Source organism: Aedes aegypti, chromosome 3 (assembly GCF_002204515.2).
Source record: "Aedes aegypti strain LVP_AGWG chromosome 3, AaegL5.0 Primary Assembly, whole genome shotgun sequence".
Classification (NCBI taxonomy): domain Eukaryota; kingdom Metazoa; phylum Arthropoda; class Insecta; order Diptera; family Culicidae; genus Aedes; species Aedes aegypti.
In genome coordinates, this window is record NC_035109.1 from 342,839,458 (window position 1) to 342,857,169 (window position 17,712).

The window sequence follows — 17,712 nt, forward strand, 5'->3', positions numbered from 1 at the left end:
TTCGTTAGCCGAAGCACTTCTTGCACTTAATATATGCGAAATTGTGTGTCTTATTCAGCATATGAGCTGCGCTATTTTTAAAGTGATCAGTGAATTCGTATAATTACACTTCAATAACTTAATTTTACATAAATGATTGAAGAGATTGATTAAAGTCATAGACACAAGATCATCTCAATTCACATAAACTGTCATCCCTAAGTGAAATTTGCTGAGGGATGAGACATGAACGATTTCCATATGAATTTTGAATTTTGGTCCCAGGGCACCAGAAATTTTGAAAACTTGGATTTAATTTGTAACGTAAATTCAGAATATACCACATATCCTAGGGGCCCAGATAGCCGTAGCGGTAAATGCGCAGCTATTCAGCATGACCAAGCTGAGGGTCGTGGGTTCGAATCCCACCGGTCGAGGATCTTTTCGGGTTGGAAATTTTCTCGACTTCCCAGGGCATAGAGTATCTTCGTACCTGCCACACGATATACACATGCAAAAATGATCATTGGCATAGTTCAGTGCGCATCGTACCTTCGTGCTGTGCGTACACGAATTCTCTCTGCTCTTGGAAGTTTTCTTAAAAACTACCTAAAGCAATAAAACAGTACTTTTCAGTGCTACAAAAACAGTACTTTTCAGTGCTAAAATTAAAAACGGTACTTTTCAGTGCTACTAAAACAGTACTTTTCAGTACTATTTTTCTACTATTGATCCCTTTACGATCCTTGTTTGGACCCGTGCCTTCGATTTTTCGTTGGACCCGTTGGCGAAAGCTAGCGGTGGTAATCCTTCTTGGACACCGTCTTGGGAAAAAACCTTTCGAAGGTCACGTCTTCTTTCGTTTATTAATTAAACATGGTATCAACAACAAACAAAAGGAAGGGTGAATCTCTGAATTCACTACTCCCTTCCAAAAAAGTGGGTTTTAAAACTGTCACTACACGTGGCAAGAATGGAAGAAAGGACGTTTCTCCGGAATGCGAACTTTCTTCCAAGGGTGAAATGAATAATTGTATAGAAATGAGCAATCAGTTCGATGCTCTAGACAAATTTTCCGAACACCAAATCGAAGCAGCCTCTAGCCCAGGCTCTTTGATTCAAGTGAGGAAGCAAAGAGTGCCGCCTATCGTGGTCAGTTGTTCCGAATTTGCGGGATTTAGGCAGGAGATCTTGAACTCCATTAGGGGAATCAAGGTTTCCTTCCAAATCGCAAAGAAAGGAGACTGTCGCGTTTTGCCGGAAACTCTTAAAGATCGTGAGCTTCTTCTCAAACATCTTGAAGAGAAGAAGCACAAATTTTTTACTTATGACGACAAAACTGAACGTTTGTTCAAAGTTGTCTTGAAAGGTCTCTCAAGTGACTATAAATCACCTGAAGAGATCAAAAATGGAATAAATGATTTACTTGGATTTTCCCCAGTCCAAGTAATCATTATGAAAAAGAGAACCCAATCTGGCATTGTTCGGAAAGGGCTTTCTCAAGAATTTTATTTAGTTCACTTTAACAAAAAAGAACTAAATAATATTAAAGCTTTAGAAAAAGCAAAACTTTTGTTTGATGTCCGTGTGACATGGGAACATTTCCAGAAACCTGGAGGAAATTACCAGAACCCCACTCAGTGCCGTCGGTGCCAAAAGTGGGGTCATGGTACAAAAAATTGTCGCATGGATGCTAAATGCATGATTTGCGGAGGTTCTTCTCACGCCAAAGACGTCTGTCCAGTGAAGGAAGATACCACCAAATTCATATGTTGTAATTGCGGGGCTAACCATAAGTCCAATTTTTGGAATTGTCCTTCACGCAAAAAGGTCATTGAGGCACGTGCCAGGCAGATGAAAGATAATATCCGTTACGATAACGGTCGTTTCCGGAATTTGCCTGGTAGAGTATCGAACAATGCTCATTTTTCAGTTAACGATCGCTTGATCATGAATCATACCCATCATAATCATTCTCATTCACAAACTAATTTTAATCCGTCGGGTAGCCGTTCGAATCTTTCAATTTCGAATGTATCTACCCACGGTAAATCCTTTGCCGATATCGTAGCAGGAAATTCGAACTCCTCCCCTGTTCGATCCATGGGTACCCATTCTACTTGTTTCAAATCAAATGGAAAAAACCCTACCGCCACAGGTAACTCCGCTTCTTCGTCTACCGGAAATTCCAATGGGAAATCACATGACATGTCTGCCTCTGATTTTAATTTTCTAACTGAACAATTGAATCTAATGATTGATGCAATGTTCAAAGCCACCACTATGACTGAAGCAGTCCAAGTAGGTGTAAAATTTACAAATCAAATTGTTATTGGATTACGTTTTTCTAATGGATCCAAATAATAATTTAAATATTTTAAATTGGAATGCTCGTTCTCTGAATGGTAAAGAGGACGAGCTGTTTAATTTTCTTACGGTTAATAACGTGCATGTAGCAGTTATTACCGAAACGTATTTAAAACCTGGATCTAAACTCAAAAGAGATCCTAACTTTTTTGTTTATCGTAACGATCGACTTGATGGGGCATGTGGGGGAGTTGCAATCATCATTCATAGGCGTATAAAACATCAACTGTTTTCATCATTTGAAACTAAAGTTTTTGAAACTTTAGGTGTTTCTGTTGAAACACAGTTTGGTAAATATACTTTCATAACTGCCTATTTGCCTTATCAATGCTCTGGGCAGCAAGTTAATTTGCTCCAAACTGACTTGCGTAAATTGACTCGCAATGAGTCAAAATTTTTTGTCATTGGTGACTTTAATGCCAAACATCGGTCATGGAATAATTCTCAAAGTAATTCCAACGGCAGAATTTTATTTGATGAGTGCTCTTCAGGATATTTCTCAATTCAATACCCTGATAGCCCCACATGTTTTTCCTCTTCTAGAAATCCATCTACGATTGATTTGGTCTTAACCGACTCTAGTCATCTTTGTAGCCAATTGATTACTCATGCTGATTTTGATTCTGATCATGTCCCTGTTACATTTCAAATATCCCAAGAAGCGATTCTCAATCCTATCAGCTCCACTTTCAATTATTTACTATCCGACTGGAATATATATAAAACGTATGTTGACTCCAATCTTGATGTTAACATTTCTTTAGAAACTAAACTTGATATTGACAATGCTCTTGAAACTTTAACAAATTCCATTGTTGAAGCCCGGAGCATTGCAATTCCAAAATGTGAAGTAAAATTTGAATCCGTGATTATAGACGATGATCTTAAACTCTTGATCCGTCTTAAAAACGTGAGGAGAAGGCAATTTCAACGCACTCGCGATCCTGCTATGAAAATTATATGGCAGGATTTGCAGAAAGAAATCAAGAAACGTTTTGCTCAATTAAGAAACAAAAATTTTGAAAATAAAATTTCTCAATTGGACCCTGGCTCTAAGCCCTTTTGGAAATTATCGAAAATCTTGAAAAAACCTCAGAAGCCAATACCGGCATTGAAAGAGGAAAACAAATTATTACTAACTAATTGCGAAAAAGCTCAAAAACTTGCTATGCAGTTTGAAAGTGCGCACAATTTTAATTTAGGACTTACTAGTCCAATTGAAAATGAAGTTACTCAGGAGTTCGAAAATATTCTCAATCAAGAGAACGTTTTCGAAAATGCCTGGGAGACTGGTTTGGAAGAAGTGAGAACTATTATTAAAAAATTCAAAAACATGAAAGCTCCTGGCGATGATGGAATTTTCTACATCCTCACCAAGAAACTTCCAGAAAGTAGCTTATCATATTTAGTTGATATATTTAACAAATGTTTTCAATTAGCATATTTTCCTGACAAATGGAAAAATGCTAAGGTTGTTCCAATTTTAAAAACAGACAAAAATCCTGCAGAAGCTTCTAGCTATCGTCCAATCAGTTTGCTTTCCTCCATCAGTAAACTTTTTGAAAAGGTTATTTTGAACAGAATGATGGCCCACATCAACGAAAATTCAATTTTTGCCAATGAACAGTTCGGATTCCGCCATGGACATTCGACCACTCATCAACTTCTACGTGTAACAAATTTGATCCGTTCCAACAAATCTGAAGGCTATTCTACTGGTCTTGCTCTTCTAGACATAGAAAAAGCATTCGACAGTGTTTGGCATGAAGGTTTGATTGTAAAATTGAAAAACTTTAATTTTCCAACATACATTGTTAGAATAATTCAAAGTTATCTGTCAAATCGTACACTTCAGGTTAATTATCAGAACTCCAGATCTGAAAGACTTCCTGTAAGAGCTGGTGTTCCTCAAGGCAGCATTTTGGGACCAATATTATACAATATTTTCACATCTGACTTACCTGAGTTACCTCAGGGATGTCAAAAATCTTTGTTTGCGGATGACACAGGCCTCTCCGCCAAAGGACGAAGCCTGCGTGTCATCTGTAGTCGATTGCAAAAAAGTTTGGATATTTTTTCTTCATACTTGCAAAAATGGAAGATTTCTCCTAATGCTTCCAAAACTCAACTAATAATATTCCCACATAAACCAAAAGCTCTTTATTTGAAACCTTCAAGTAGACATGTTGTCACGATGAGAGGGGTTCCAATAAATTGGTCAGATGAAGTTAAGTATCTAGGGCTCATGCTAGATAAGAATTTAACTTTCAAAAATCACATTGAGGGCATTCAAGCCAAATGTAATAAATATGTAAAATGTCTCTATCCCCTTATTAATAGAAAATCAAAACTTTGTCTTAAGAACAAGCTGTTGATATTCAAACAAATTTTCAGGCCAGCCATGTTGTATGCTGTACCAATATGGACTAGCTGTTGTAATACCAGGAAGAAAGCTCTGCAGAGAATTCAAAATAAAATTTTGAAAATGATTCTGAGGCTTCCTCCCTGGTATAGTACCAATGAGTTACATAGAATATCCAATGTTGAAACATTGGAACAAATGTCAAATACAATCATTAATAATTTCAGGCAAAAATCGTTACAATCTTCTATTGCCACGATTAATGCGTTATATGTTTAGGTTAAGTTAGGTTAAGTATATTAAAAAACATTTTTTTTCTCTTATAAGCAGGTGAAATCAACTCACCTGTAAAAAACTGAACTGCTACGGCAAATGAAATGTAATATGTTGTTAACAAAATTTTAATAAAATCTTAAATTTGTTTTACCAAATTAGGATGATAGTGTTGTCAAATAACACAGAACACCTAGATATAAGAAATGAATGTAATGTTTGGAATGATACTAATAAAGAAATTTTAATTAATAATTAATCATTGGCATAGTTAAGCTCTCAGTTAATAACTGTGGAAGTGCTCATAAGAACACTAAGCTGAGGAGCAGGCGACGTAACGCCAGAAAAAGAGGAAGAAGAACCACATATCCCTAAATAATCCAATTCAATCTCAATGGTACCCAGGTGACCAATAAGCATTGTTATGAGCAGTATATGGGCCATTAAACGGCTTTTCAGTGCCTACTAGCTTCATGAAACACTTTCAAATGATTATAGGCATTGTGACCCGCAGGAACTGACATTGGCAGTATATAAGTAGGGTAGATGTTCCAAAAGTGGAGATACTAAGTACGATTCAACTTCATTTAACTGCTTAAAACTCAAGAAGCTCAATGAAGGTATATATCGTCCCCTTAATGCTACAACTAGATAATTCGAAATTTGAAATTTTTGACTTCAATATGCCAAAACATTTTTATTAATTAGATCTGTAAAATACCTACAGCTCATAAGCGTGTGATTCAAAATACATAAGTTAAAGTTTATTTTTCAACCATATCCTCTGCGATTAACCGTCACCTTGTAAAACGGTCATATTTTCAAAGTGGCACATCCCAAAATTTTGATTTTCGAGTTATCTAGTTGTAGCATTAAGGGGACGATATTTTTGTTGTAACAGGAAGTAAAGGACATTTACTTAACGAGAAAAATCATCTCATCATAGTAACAAAAGGCAGTGAAAAATGATGCCTCCATCTTTGGTACACTGTTCGTTTAGTTGCGGTATATTTTGTCTTCTTAATTTTGAGATATCCGTTGTTTTCTTATGGAATCCTCCATTATAGGAACACTTTACTGTTGGCTATGATTCGAACTATGATTTGAACATACAAACGTCAATATTTAGCGAGAGTCATGGGAAACAACGCAGGGAAAGATGTTTAAATAAGTTCAAGTTCTCGATCTTATTTCCGAAATAAAAGGATTTCGTGACACGAAAGACTATTTATATCTCGTTCAACGAAAGAGTTCCGTAAATGGACATGAAAAGGTTAATTGTTGAGACTGTTGGGATCAATATCATTCTTCGAAATCTCATTAGTTATGCATGATCTATAACAGCCATATCATTATTTGAGCTCATACATATTGACGTGACTTCCAAGCACAGCCCAAAAAATTGAAAACTGTTTCCAGGGCCTTCCTCCTATGATTGCTTAGAAAAATATATATAAGTTTTTTCGGACCCATTGACCTACTCAGATGTTCACATTGCTTTCCCTAAAACAGTGAATCAGGGGTCATCCAAGCAAAGTTGGGTAACAAAAATATAACAATCCTGTGTTATTCGATAACAAGCATTTGATAACTCAGTTTGTTTTCTTTTTGGTCGAATAAGCAGGCAATATAACAGACGTGTAACAAAGGTTTATACTAAAGATATCATATTAATATCTAATTGTGTTATTATTTGAAACACATTTATAACAATTTTTTTTATACATCCAATTAATATCTCATTATGTTATTAGCTAAGAAGATCAAATTATGATAACAAACATTTGACGTCATTCGCTTATTGATGACATCGTCGATCTGACAGCTCAAAATTCGTTGATAATAAGAGTCTCCATATTGATAACAAAAAATAACAAAATGAATTCATGATGTATATCTTGCTATCGCTATGTTATGTGGTTGTTATTCAACTTTGCTCGGACAGTTAATCATTTTTCGCGTAGTTTTTTGAATACTACATTCTCGTTGTCGGGAACTGTGCTTATAATTTCGAATCTTTTCGTTGCAAACAGAAGAAGGTAAAATTCATAATTTTTGCAGCGAATTTAAGTGTCCCTTTCCAGTTTCATGCAAACTTCCTTTCACAATAAAATCACATGTATGATAGAGATTAATTTGTTTATGTAATAAATTGTAAAGAGAGTCATAGGCCTATGTGGCCTTATTAAAACAACAACAATAGAAATTTATAAATGAAAAAAAAAAAAAAAAATTAAACCTTTACCCATCATACTCTCTATTTTATTTGATCAATGAAGAAAAGTCTATCTATTACTATAAAGGATTTATAGCGATTTTCAAATAAAAACCACTTCAAATGTGCAAATATTCGTGATTTTCTTGGCCTATATTGTTCTAGCACTCACTATGTATATATTTTCAAAATACAAAACATTGCTGAACATACCAAGATAATATCTTCATTTTTTCTATGAGTTATTTATTGTAAAAATTCACGTTTTTACACTGAAATATTTCAGATAGTTGCAAACATTTTTATAAACATTTGAAAGGCTAACAACTACACTATATGATGCAAGTAGACTCATCCGTGTCTTCACGTGTCTTTGTCAATTTTCTACCAGTTGAAAATTTTAATATTTTTATTTTTTATGTATTGATTATGCGAAATTGAGCACTATTATAACTATAGTTCATTAACACGCATCATTCAAAGATCTAAATGCTATCAGTACACACTTTGCCAAGTAAGCAAATATCTGGCTACGCATAATATTTGCAATAGAATAGAATGGTCGATCATATTCAAATAACATTGGTTCGTGTTGAAGGTATTGTTAATAACTGAATACAAGAATACAATAGCCAACATATGTTTGTATAAATCGAAGAATTTTAGGAGATCCATTAATTTTGGCATGGAGTTGTTGCTAAGGTTGTTCATAATATGATACCAAAACAGAGGAACAGTGGTAATGAATCGAGATTGTGCATATTTTCTCGGTGTATTCTTGTCCTGACCGAGATTGGAACCCAGCCCCCTTCGAAAACGCTTTGCTTCATAGCAAGACACCATATGCAAAGAATATTGGTTTGTGTTGAAAGTATCGTTATCAACGGAATTCAAGGTTTCCGAGTCCAAGCATGATGATGAGTTCCATTGTAATTCATCGCCGATTTTCATTTATATTGGAGTAATCAATTTGAGAAGGAATTAAAGAATAGTGTCCATAGGTACCAACTTGTAACGTATTTGATGGGGGTTGGCGAAGCTCAAATGCAATTTGTTCCGATCAAATGCACTTATTTTCACATAAGTATGTCATATGTCAATATGGGTGAACTGCGTCAATTTTATTTGCAATTGTGCGTTTTTGAAAAGTCTCGCCCCCCAACTACGTCACAAGTTGGCGCCTATGATAGTGTCACATACTTTTTTTCTGTAACGATATACCGAACAGAAACAGAGAAACTCTTTTGGTGAAAACTCGCACCGGAAGTTTTAAACCGATTATGGTTATTTCAACAATCGTAGTTATTCCCGTGAGGCTGAACTGATTAGCACTATTTCGTTGTTATTTAAAACAACTGTACACTGTGTATAGAAATGGTTCTTCCTTCCTGTTGGCGATGAAGCGCAATCGAGAAGACGTACTTGAACTCATTAACACCTGTGTGATACAATTGCACTGTAGCACTTGTTCCTGGAAACGTTAAATCTCCGTCGAAGAAGTAACGCTAATGAAGGTTCATATCCATCTGAAGCCCAAGATTAGTAACATCCTTCACTGCATTTTATGGCACTTGTAATCGCTGTCCGTTAGGTGCCGATAGGACCGATTCGAATCAATGTCATTACACATGTAGTAGTCCTGTCCACTGATAAGATTGGCCGTGGTGAAATTGCCCCAACTGAAATTAACGTCGATATCAGTTGCAAAATCACGCATGTCGCCGGAATTCACCTGACTCATTCGTTTCAAAATTGCACCTTATGTAAGCGCAATTTGTTTCAATCACTTTTGGAGCTGATTTTCGACTGACACCATCCAATAAAACTTACTAATAGAACAAGTGTGACGAAGTTCTTCTGCTACTTTGACAGCGCCCGTTAAATCTACGGTTATGCACCACGCGCCCGCTCCGAGAGTTCTAACAACCCAACGTAAATGTTAACGGCCCGGAGTTTGAATCAGAACTGCGGTAGGCACTGAACTGTCGTGCCCCGTATATTCCCGTTTGACGAGGACTAACATCACCATAATCACAAATAAGGCACACGCAGAGAGGCAGGTGGAATAAGTACCTTACATAGATAATATGCTACAGTTTGTGGCTGGACGGGATGACAGGGAGTCACAGACGGCTTAAGGCGTGGTGAGGATTGCACTGCTGTTTGTTTCATAGGCATGCGTGAAATTTTTCGGAAAGGGACAACGATTCCAATATCACACAGGCTGACTGATACAGACTGATAATGGACGTTTATGAAAATGCTGAACTTGTGACGCCTGTACTGACGTACACCTGTGATGTACACTGCCGTGCAAAAGTTTGGGATGAGCCCTTCAAAAACATACAATAGTGTTTTGTTCATATCTTTGTAGTTATACGTTAAATTGGAACTTCGAAAGGCAATGAGTTAACATTTCTTCGTATGAATTTTAACGTCTTTGTGAATTTAGAATTCTTAATTTTAACTTAAAATTGTGTAGTTTTTTTAAAATGCCCTAATTCTAAAGCCTTAATTCTTTACTCTCTGATTGGCACCTGCAAACATTTGTAGAACAGATTTTGAAACTATTTAAAGTCAACAAAATGGGAGTTCAAGTAATTGTGCAAAAGTTTTGGGTCACCTTTTAGTATGGTATATCGTGCAAAACTTCGGGTCACTGAAACTTACTTGAAATTCTGTAAAATCACATACCAGCTATTTAAGTTCCATTATTTAATATAAAATAAGCGATCGACTTTTGAAATTGGTTTAAAAATGGTAAAGATATCAACAAAAATGATTTGCATGCATCGAAGGCAAAGCCGTAGAGTTGCCTCATGGCGACCTTGGCGAACCCCCATTTGTGCGCCCCTAGTCATGTGTGAGCATATCTCCGGTTTTTTTGTATCTTTCAACAAGTGTGCGTTAATCATTCCAAAAAATGATCTAGAAGGATTCTTTGAGAAATTCATTGAATCAAAGACATCATCTTAATCTTTGAAATGTATCATGTATTTACCACAATTAAAAAACAGCAATAAATTTTTGGTTTCTTCATAATGAAAACTTTCCGAACATTATTGGATGTCATTGAAAAGTTTTTGGAGAAATTCCTGTAAGAAGCTTCTAAATTTTAGGGTGTGATTAAAAATATACATGCAGAAATTACTGACAAATTTCGTTGTGAATTTTAGTAACAGGCATTGAATTAAAAAAATGTGTATGTTTGTAAGCTGAAAAAATTGTTTCAGAATTGTTGTATCCAGTGTTGACAAGACTTATTCCCCGAAATCCGAATTGTGAAGCCATGAGCTGTTATAACTGTGCGTTGTATTCCTGAGATGGAGGGGGAGGTGATTGGGCTTGAGTGTTGCACATAAGATCCGACAGTTTCGATCTCGGTGGGCCGCAATTCAAGTTTCGGTGAAATGATTCGCACTCACTCACTCACTCATTTCATTTCACCGAAACTTGAATTGTGCCTCTCTGGGATCAAAATTGCTCTTGAAAATTTGAAGTTTGGCTTCGGTTTATCTTCACCTTAAGAGGAAAATAACCATCATCGTTTTACATATTTTCAAACCCAGTTTTTTTTGCTCAAAATCGAAGCAATACTCAAGAAAATCTATCATTGCATTGCACTGGCTATCTGAAATACGATGATAGATTTTCATATGGATCAATTGAAATTTGAACGAAAAAACTGGTTTTTAATTTTTGATGATTGCTGATGATTGAATGATGGATTCTTGAGCCGTAATAAGACATGTAATTACAGAGATACCTATGGACAAAACACTGTTGTATATTTTTTGAGGGTGATCCCAAACTTTTACACGGGAGTGTATTTACCGTGCACATTCAATTTCACACGTAGAAGTTTATTCTAGCCCCTTCGAGCATTTTTAACCAATAGGTGAGTAAAACTAAATTCTTCTGAGTACGCGCGACTCTCCAGGGAAATACGAGAAACGAGAATCTCGCAGCTTGCGTTTTCTACAGTAATGATGACTATTCGATGGGGTGCTCGTTATTCCTGACGGGCCGGTTCGAGGTTAGGTGCACGAGGAATGCAAAGCCTGGGTTTACTTTTTGTCATCATCGTTCTATTACTCAACTGATAAGATAGGCGGCCCTCATCGGCGGACTAGTGGATAGTGGTTGATTTTAGAAGTGACATTTTTTTTTCGGTTGAGCCCATTGATTGGAAGGGTGACTAAGGAGGTACCCACTGTAGGGAGCAGCGACGTGCGGCATATTTGTCTGATGATAACGATTGCAGTTGTGTTGAGCTTGGTGTGATGCGTGAGAAAAATCTCTGCTTGGATTACTTGGAGTGTGATCGAATCTTTCTTGTCTACTTTACAACTAGTATTTTAGAATTTTTTCAAGAAGTTTTCTGAAGAGAGAAGAAGAAACTCTGTTGAAACACTTGAAGTTATTGCTTGAGTTATTTCGAAAGAAGAATATTCTGGAGTTATGATCCAACCCTATTAGTTTTGAACCGGTAGGCAAAACTGAATGTGAGAACCGTTGTATTATAACTTTCGATTTAATAAAATAATCAATGTAGCTTTGAGCTGCGCCAAACTAACGCTGCTGCGAGATTTTTTGCTGCCCTAATAACCTATTTAAACAAACAATTGCAACTTCTCCAAAACTAAACAAAATGTATTGTTATGCTGCGTTCATTGTATTCAAGTTGCGTTTCAATGTTCACTAGTCACCACTTAAGAAGATTATTTCCCGTTGCGCGAAAGTTGCTCTCAACGAACACGTCGTAAAATATTGTAAAATATTGTCATTGACATGCGAGATGACTTTATAGAAAAGTATAAATGCAATACTTGACAGACCGCTTTTTTATAAGAAAAGTAATATCTCAAATAACCAAACACTTTTCTATAATGCACTTACTCCACGCTAGTGTTCATTCTTTATATTACATTACTGTAGTACCCCAACTCCTTTGTAAGTTTTTTTATGTAATGTCAATAATGCAGAAACAATTCGCATTGTAATATAGCACTTTTTGGTGTCCGATCCTTTCAAATCTGTCATGTTACGATCACAGCTCATTATCTTATCTTGTGCAAGATTCGAACAATAATATATTCCAACAACCTTATTGCCTAAATATTCGTCGTTCCAACTCACGGAAGAGTTTCCTGCGGCTTTGATGCTCATATTTCAGTTCAGTTGATAACGATATTGAAACATATAAGCACAGACAAACGGTCAAATCACTGGCATTGTTTTCATTATATTCAGCCGATGAATCAACATTTTAGGTGGCTAACGGATCTGATTGAGTTTGGTATTTACTACCGTTATATAATTACTGTTTAATTAAAACCAATGTTGAAAATATGTTTGTGAATAAATCTTCGATCCTATAAAAAAACGAATTTTGTGCTATACCATTTAATTTCACTAGAGTTTGTATCCTTTGCCCTATACGCGTATTCAGACCTCAACCGTCTTCAAGTTCAGTGTCGTGTACTAGACTCTGATATTTTTGTGAATATGCAACAAACTGGTACAAATCATACTCATCTTTCTCCAAAATGTAAAGATTAGAAAAGGTGTAACATGTTTGACACATGTATGAAATAATTAAAGAAGATCAGACATGTGTTTGAAAAATGGACTGACAAAATCGGGCCATACTGTATCTAAACGTTGTATCTGTTAAATCTGTCTGTCTGTGATATGAATTCAACGTTGACCCATCATTCGCATGCGAACCAAACCGTATTGGTGAAACAGTATAAGGGATAGTCTCAGGGCGCTCGACTGGACGTTAATTAATTTTGCATGTCCCTGTGGTATAAGAATACTTAGTCGAGCCGGTAGCTGCAATGGCAAGGGCTTGATAATAGTGGGTTACTTACATCATAAAAAAGATTACTCTACGTTTGAATGATTGAAAAGATGCTTGAATCCATCCAGTATATGCTGTTCAGAATGGTACACTCATGTGCAACTTAAATGTACAATATTTTGCAATTCTTTTGATTGTTTGTAGTTATATTTTTCATGCAGCGTCTTAGAGCATTATGGCTGGATGGATTCGGCTTTCAACATCATAACAAAAACTAATTACGGGTTATTGTTAAACCGTATCAGTTTTAAGTGATTATATTCAAGTTGTTACGGTGAACATATAGTTGTTGAAGATCATCAGTTTTGAGTTTGTTCCCGCAGAAAAACACGGAAGTGCACAGTTGATGTCACTTAAATTGCTTGTTTAATTGGTTGCAGATCATAATTTTAGATTGGAGCAACATGAAACAACTGTGGTGTGGGATGGCGTGTTCTAATGTTTATTGTATAAAAGCACGTTAAATTAGTTCAATACAAATAGAGAGCTGAAATGATCATGTTTGATTGACATGATCGTTTTCTTATTTTTCTTTATTTATTTTTCAAACCTTTCAACAGTTCATACTTGTAGTTTGAGCTTCTATCAAGCAAATTTACTCGAAATTCAATCGAGTTATACGTATTATGAAAGCGATTGTAACTTTTTTTGTCCACAGTGAAATGTTTGGCAAAATCTTGCGCATTTTCTGCAGGACCCCAGTAGAATTTAGTCATTCTCAGAGGAATTCAGAGGATGCCTTTGTAATCGACAACCAGCAGAATCTCTCTAGATTATGAGAAGAATAATGGTCTTACTACGGACTTCTGAGATTCTTAGTGGTATTCTTAGATTCTTGAGCATTACTACTTGGGGTTCTTCTGTTTCTGTTCGGAATGAACCACTGCGACCAGTTTTCTTTGATCTTTTGTAGTATACCCGTGTCCTTTGTTTAGTGCATGTCGTTCTACTCCATTACTATTGAGAAATAATGAAGTAGTCGTTTTTTATACAAATATCATTCTTTACCATTTTGCATAGAGCCTCTTTGGAAAAAGATACCGCTATTTATACCTTTTGGAGAAAACAGTTTGTTACCATTAAACTCTCAAAAGCGCGCCCCTTAATCAGGTTCGGCCACTAAGCTGGTTGAATGATACTGATTTTGACCATACATCGGTACTCTAGCGTATCAAATTAATGCTTCTACTTTTAAGGTTCAAAGTCGTTTTTTGAAACTGTGAACAGGTTTCATCGCATGAGACACTTAGATTCCTTGAAACAAAAAGCTTATTTTAGAAGTTAAGAGGTCTGCTACTCCACTGATTCGGAATCGTTTCCCTCCTAGATATCGAAAGATAAACTCTTGAACTTGGAAAGAAATTGTCTCATGCGTTGAAACCAACCTCAGATGCTGATTGAGCCATTTTTCCACTTCGACCTCCTCATCATCTAGGACAAATAGGTGGGTCTTAGTGGCTTGTTACTCTCTTATACTCTTCCGACCGTAACTTATAAGTATTCACAAGAAAAGATACAGCAAGAGTACAATTTGGTAGATCTTACCCCGTAACGCACCTCGAAAAGGTGATCTACCCGCGTTATGGGGTTACTAACGATATACCAGCGAGTGTAAGCGGGATCCTAAGAATTCCAAGTGTGATCCACGAGTTTCTTAACTGGATTCAAGATTCCTTGATTGTTGATTTTTAACGATATCAAGACAATTTTTAGCGGAATATTGTCAAATTATGTCCGGGATTTCAAATAATCTGGGAGTTCATGAGTTTACAAAGGAATCTGATACTGATTCGAATGATGAACAGTCTGTTTGTGTGTTCTATGACAAAACTTCATGGTCCGTATTTATTGATCTCGAGGGCCACATGCGGCTTGCGTGGCCCAGGTTGAGCACCACTGCGCTAGAGGGTGTCAAGCGAAGAGCCGGGTTAACAACTGAGATACGATTTTCATAAGCTCCAGTCAATTCATTTGCTTCGCTGATGACATACCACACAGGGAGGCAGGTATAGCGTATTGATTTAAAAACATTTTCTAAGTTCCTAAGAATAGAATAGGAATCATTGATTTTTCCCAGTGTTCCTTTAGAAGACAGTCGCCTATAGTCGCTTTAGTGGCTTTTTACGGCCGTTTTGCTATAAATCTTTGCAAAATATTTTTGACGTGAAGGTCAGGAACAATAAATCTAACCATTAATTCACTGCACGATTTTGTTAAAAATATGATCGTAAGATATGGCTATATTTTATTAAATGAAAAAAAGAATAAGAACTTTTTTACGTCAATATGCTTCGATCTATTCTTTAAAGGAGAAATATGAAAGTTTTGTTAAAATACCATTTAAATTTGTGTTTTGCCTACGTCTTTAAGCTATAATAAATAGAAAAATATGAGTTTTAGTAGAATTTGTACGAATATTTGTTCTTAGCTATGCGACTATTGATACACCGACCCTATCAATAAAAAACATCTGAATATTTTTTTCAGTTTTTAAGTTTGCGAAAAAAAACATTTAAAAAAGTATTCATTATAAATTTCCAGTTGATTTGAGTTGTATAAACAGATTTATACTGTTTATGTTCAACCTCAGTTTGACATTCAGAACTATGCGGGGTGCCATTGGGCCTAAGTGGTATCGTTAAGTACCCCTTTCGAAACATCTTATGGCTAGTGAAAACGTCAAAAAACTAATTTATGATTATATAATAATTATTTTGAATGTATTCTTGAAGTTTGATACTTTGTGTTTATTATTCTGCTATTAGTTTGCTGTAAACAATGTTGCTCAATGTCACCCCACATGACGGTACATCGTGCTCTCCTTAAGTCGATATTGCCATATCTAAATGACACATGTAGTATTCATTTATCTCCTTCCATTTAAAAATCCCTCTTATTAGGCGAAACTTAAACTGCTTCTTATTTGGGAATCAATAATGGCAAAAAGCAATCATGGTTGAGAAATATATAATTAAAAATATTAATAACTAGATGTCCCGGCAAACTTCGTCTTGCCATCAAGTAGGCTTTTGAAAAACGTTAAAGATCATCCCATACAAAATGACAGTTCCGTCCACTCTAGTTTTTCCGACTTTCCCGGTGAATATACTGTAATTTTTATACACACAAACACGTCGGAACCCTTGACGAACAAAACGGAGAAATTAGCATTCAAATCCGTTGACCCGTTCTCAAGCCATTTCGTGACATACAAACACCACTCTATTTTTATTTATATAGAAGATAGATGTACGCGCACAGCAACATCTAGCTACGAGTAAAAATACAGTTTTCTGGTAGGGGGTGACCCATTTCGCATAAAGACGTTTCACATAAGGACGTTTCGCATACGGACGTTTGGCATAATGGACATTTCGCATAAAACAGTTTCATACAAGAACAAGTAGAATTTAAAAGAACGTAGCTAAAAATATGTGGTAAATTTCAATTTAATTTCATGTTGATAAACTGAAATGTCAATGACAAATTGCTAATTTTTCAATCGAATGCACTTTAAATTTACGTTAAATTAAGCGTGATGCTCAAACAGTAGATAAATTTGATTTACTTTTACTATACTCTTCTGTTTGCGCTACATTGAAATTTAAATTTTTTTATCTGTGAAGGCATATAATTCTGATTATGCCAAATTTACATTATCCATACGTCCGTATGCGAAACGTCCTTATTCGAAACGTCTTTATACGAAATGTCCCACCCCCGTTCTGGTATTTGACCGTAGTTTTCAAAATACAGTCGAAAGTACAACATGTGCGTAAAAAGAATCCGTCCACGTAACATCGTGACATAGCGAAGTCGCTTAAAATTCTTCGTTCTCCACAGTTTTTTGAACGCTTGCAGGATAGACTGAATGTTGACCCGAAACCTGGATTTCGTGGGAAACAGAACAACAACTTTGAATTGCAGCGGAAAGCAGTGCTTAGGATAATTAAGGATATCCAAACCTGTTTCAAACCAAATTGTGCTTAAGGTTAAGGTTTGCTTATGTCTAAAAAGTTATGAAAGCAGCAAGGTATAAGAAATTCTGGATATTTAATAAAGTTCCGAACAGAAACGGAAACGGAAGCAGGAAGAAACTGCAAAAACGCGAGCTCGTAAGCTTACAAATTTCTAACTGCGCAGTTATGAATGACGAAATAAACGTTTAAGTAGACTCCTAACAGCTTCCAGATCTTGCATCAAAGCTAGAGCTTCAACGACGCAAGATTGACGATAATTACAGGCCATTTTTTAAATTTGCTAAAAATGACTTTGTTTGGTAAGCTGTATGTAGCTGTGGTATAAATAGCATGTTACAATTAATTAGTAAAAGTATACCAAAAAGTATCAGCAGAAATGACTCTTGTCATTCAATCAGAAGTCCATGCATTCTGTTTTATTCTGGCCTGAGCGTCATTCTATTTCGGAAAAGTGGTTCAGTGGTGATATTCAGAATACAGCATTAACATTGTACCAAAAGTCTGTGATCCCCAGAGATTTTGAACCACCGTAGAGCAAAATCACGCAAAAAACAAAAGAATGAACAAATAATGAGCAAGATTTTGCAAAAAAAGAGGGAAAACATTCCAAAATTTTAACTTATGCATTGGATCACACTAAAAGTTCGATGATTTGAATAATAATATTTTG

At 35.9% G+C, this 17,712-nt stretch overlaps 1 protein-coding gene across 2 annotated transcripts in view; it reads right to left on the reverse strand.

Moving 5' to 3' along the window:
* Nucleotides 1–9,187, reverse strand: part of LOC5579114 (dihydroceramide fatty acyl 2-hydroxylase FAH2) — a 29,729-nt gene extending 20,542 nt beyond the window's left edge. The window contains exon 1 of one of the 2 annotated variants that reach the window (XM_001657263.2): nucleotides 9,027–9,187. The gene's annotated coding sequence lies outside the window, so the exon portion shown is untranslated. Of the gene's footprint in view, nucleotides 1–8,618; nucleotides 8,761–9,026 lie in introns of those variants that run through there. The other variant, XM_021855580.1, reaches the window with a different exon arrangement.
* Between the last annotated feature and the right edge of the window lie 8,525 nt (nucleotides 9,188–17,712).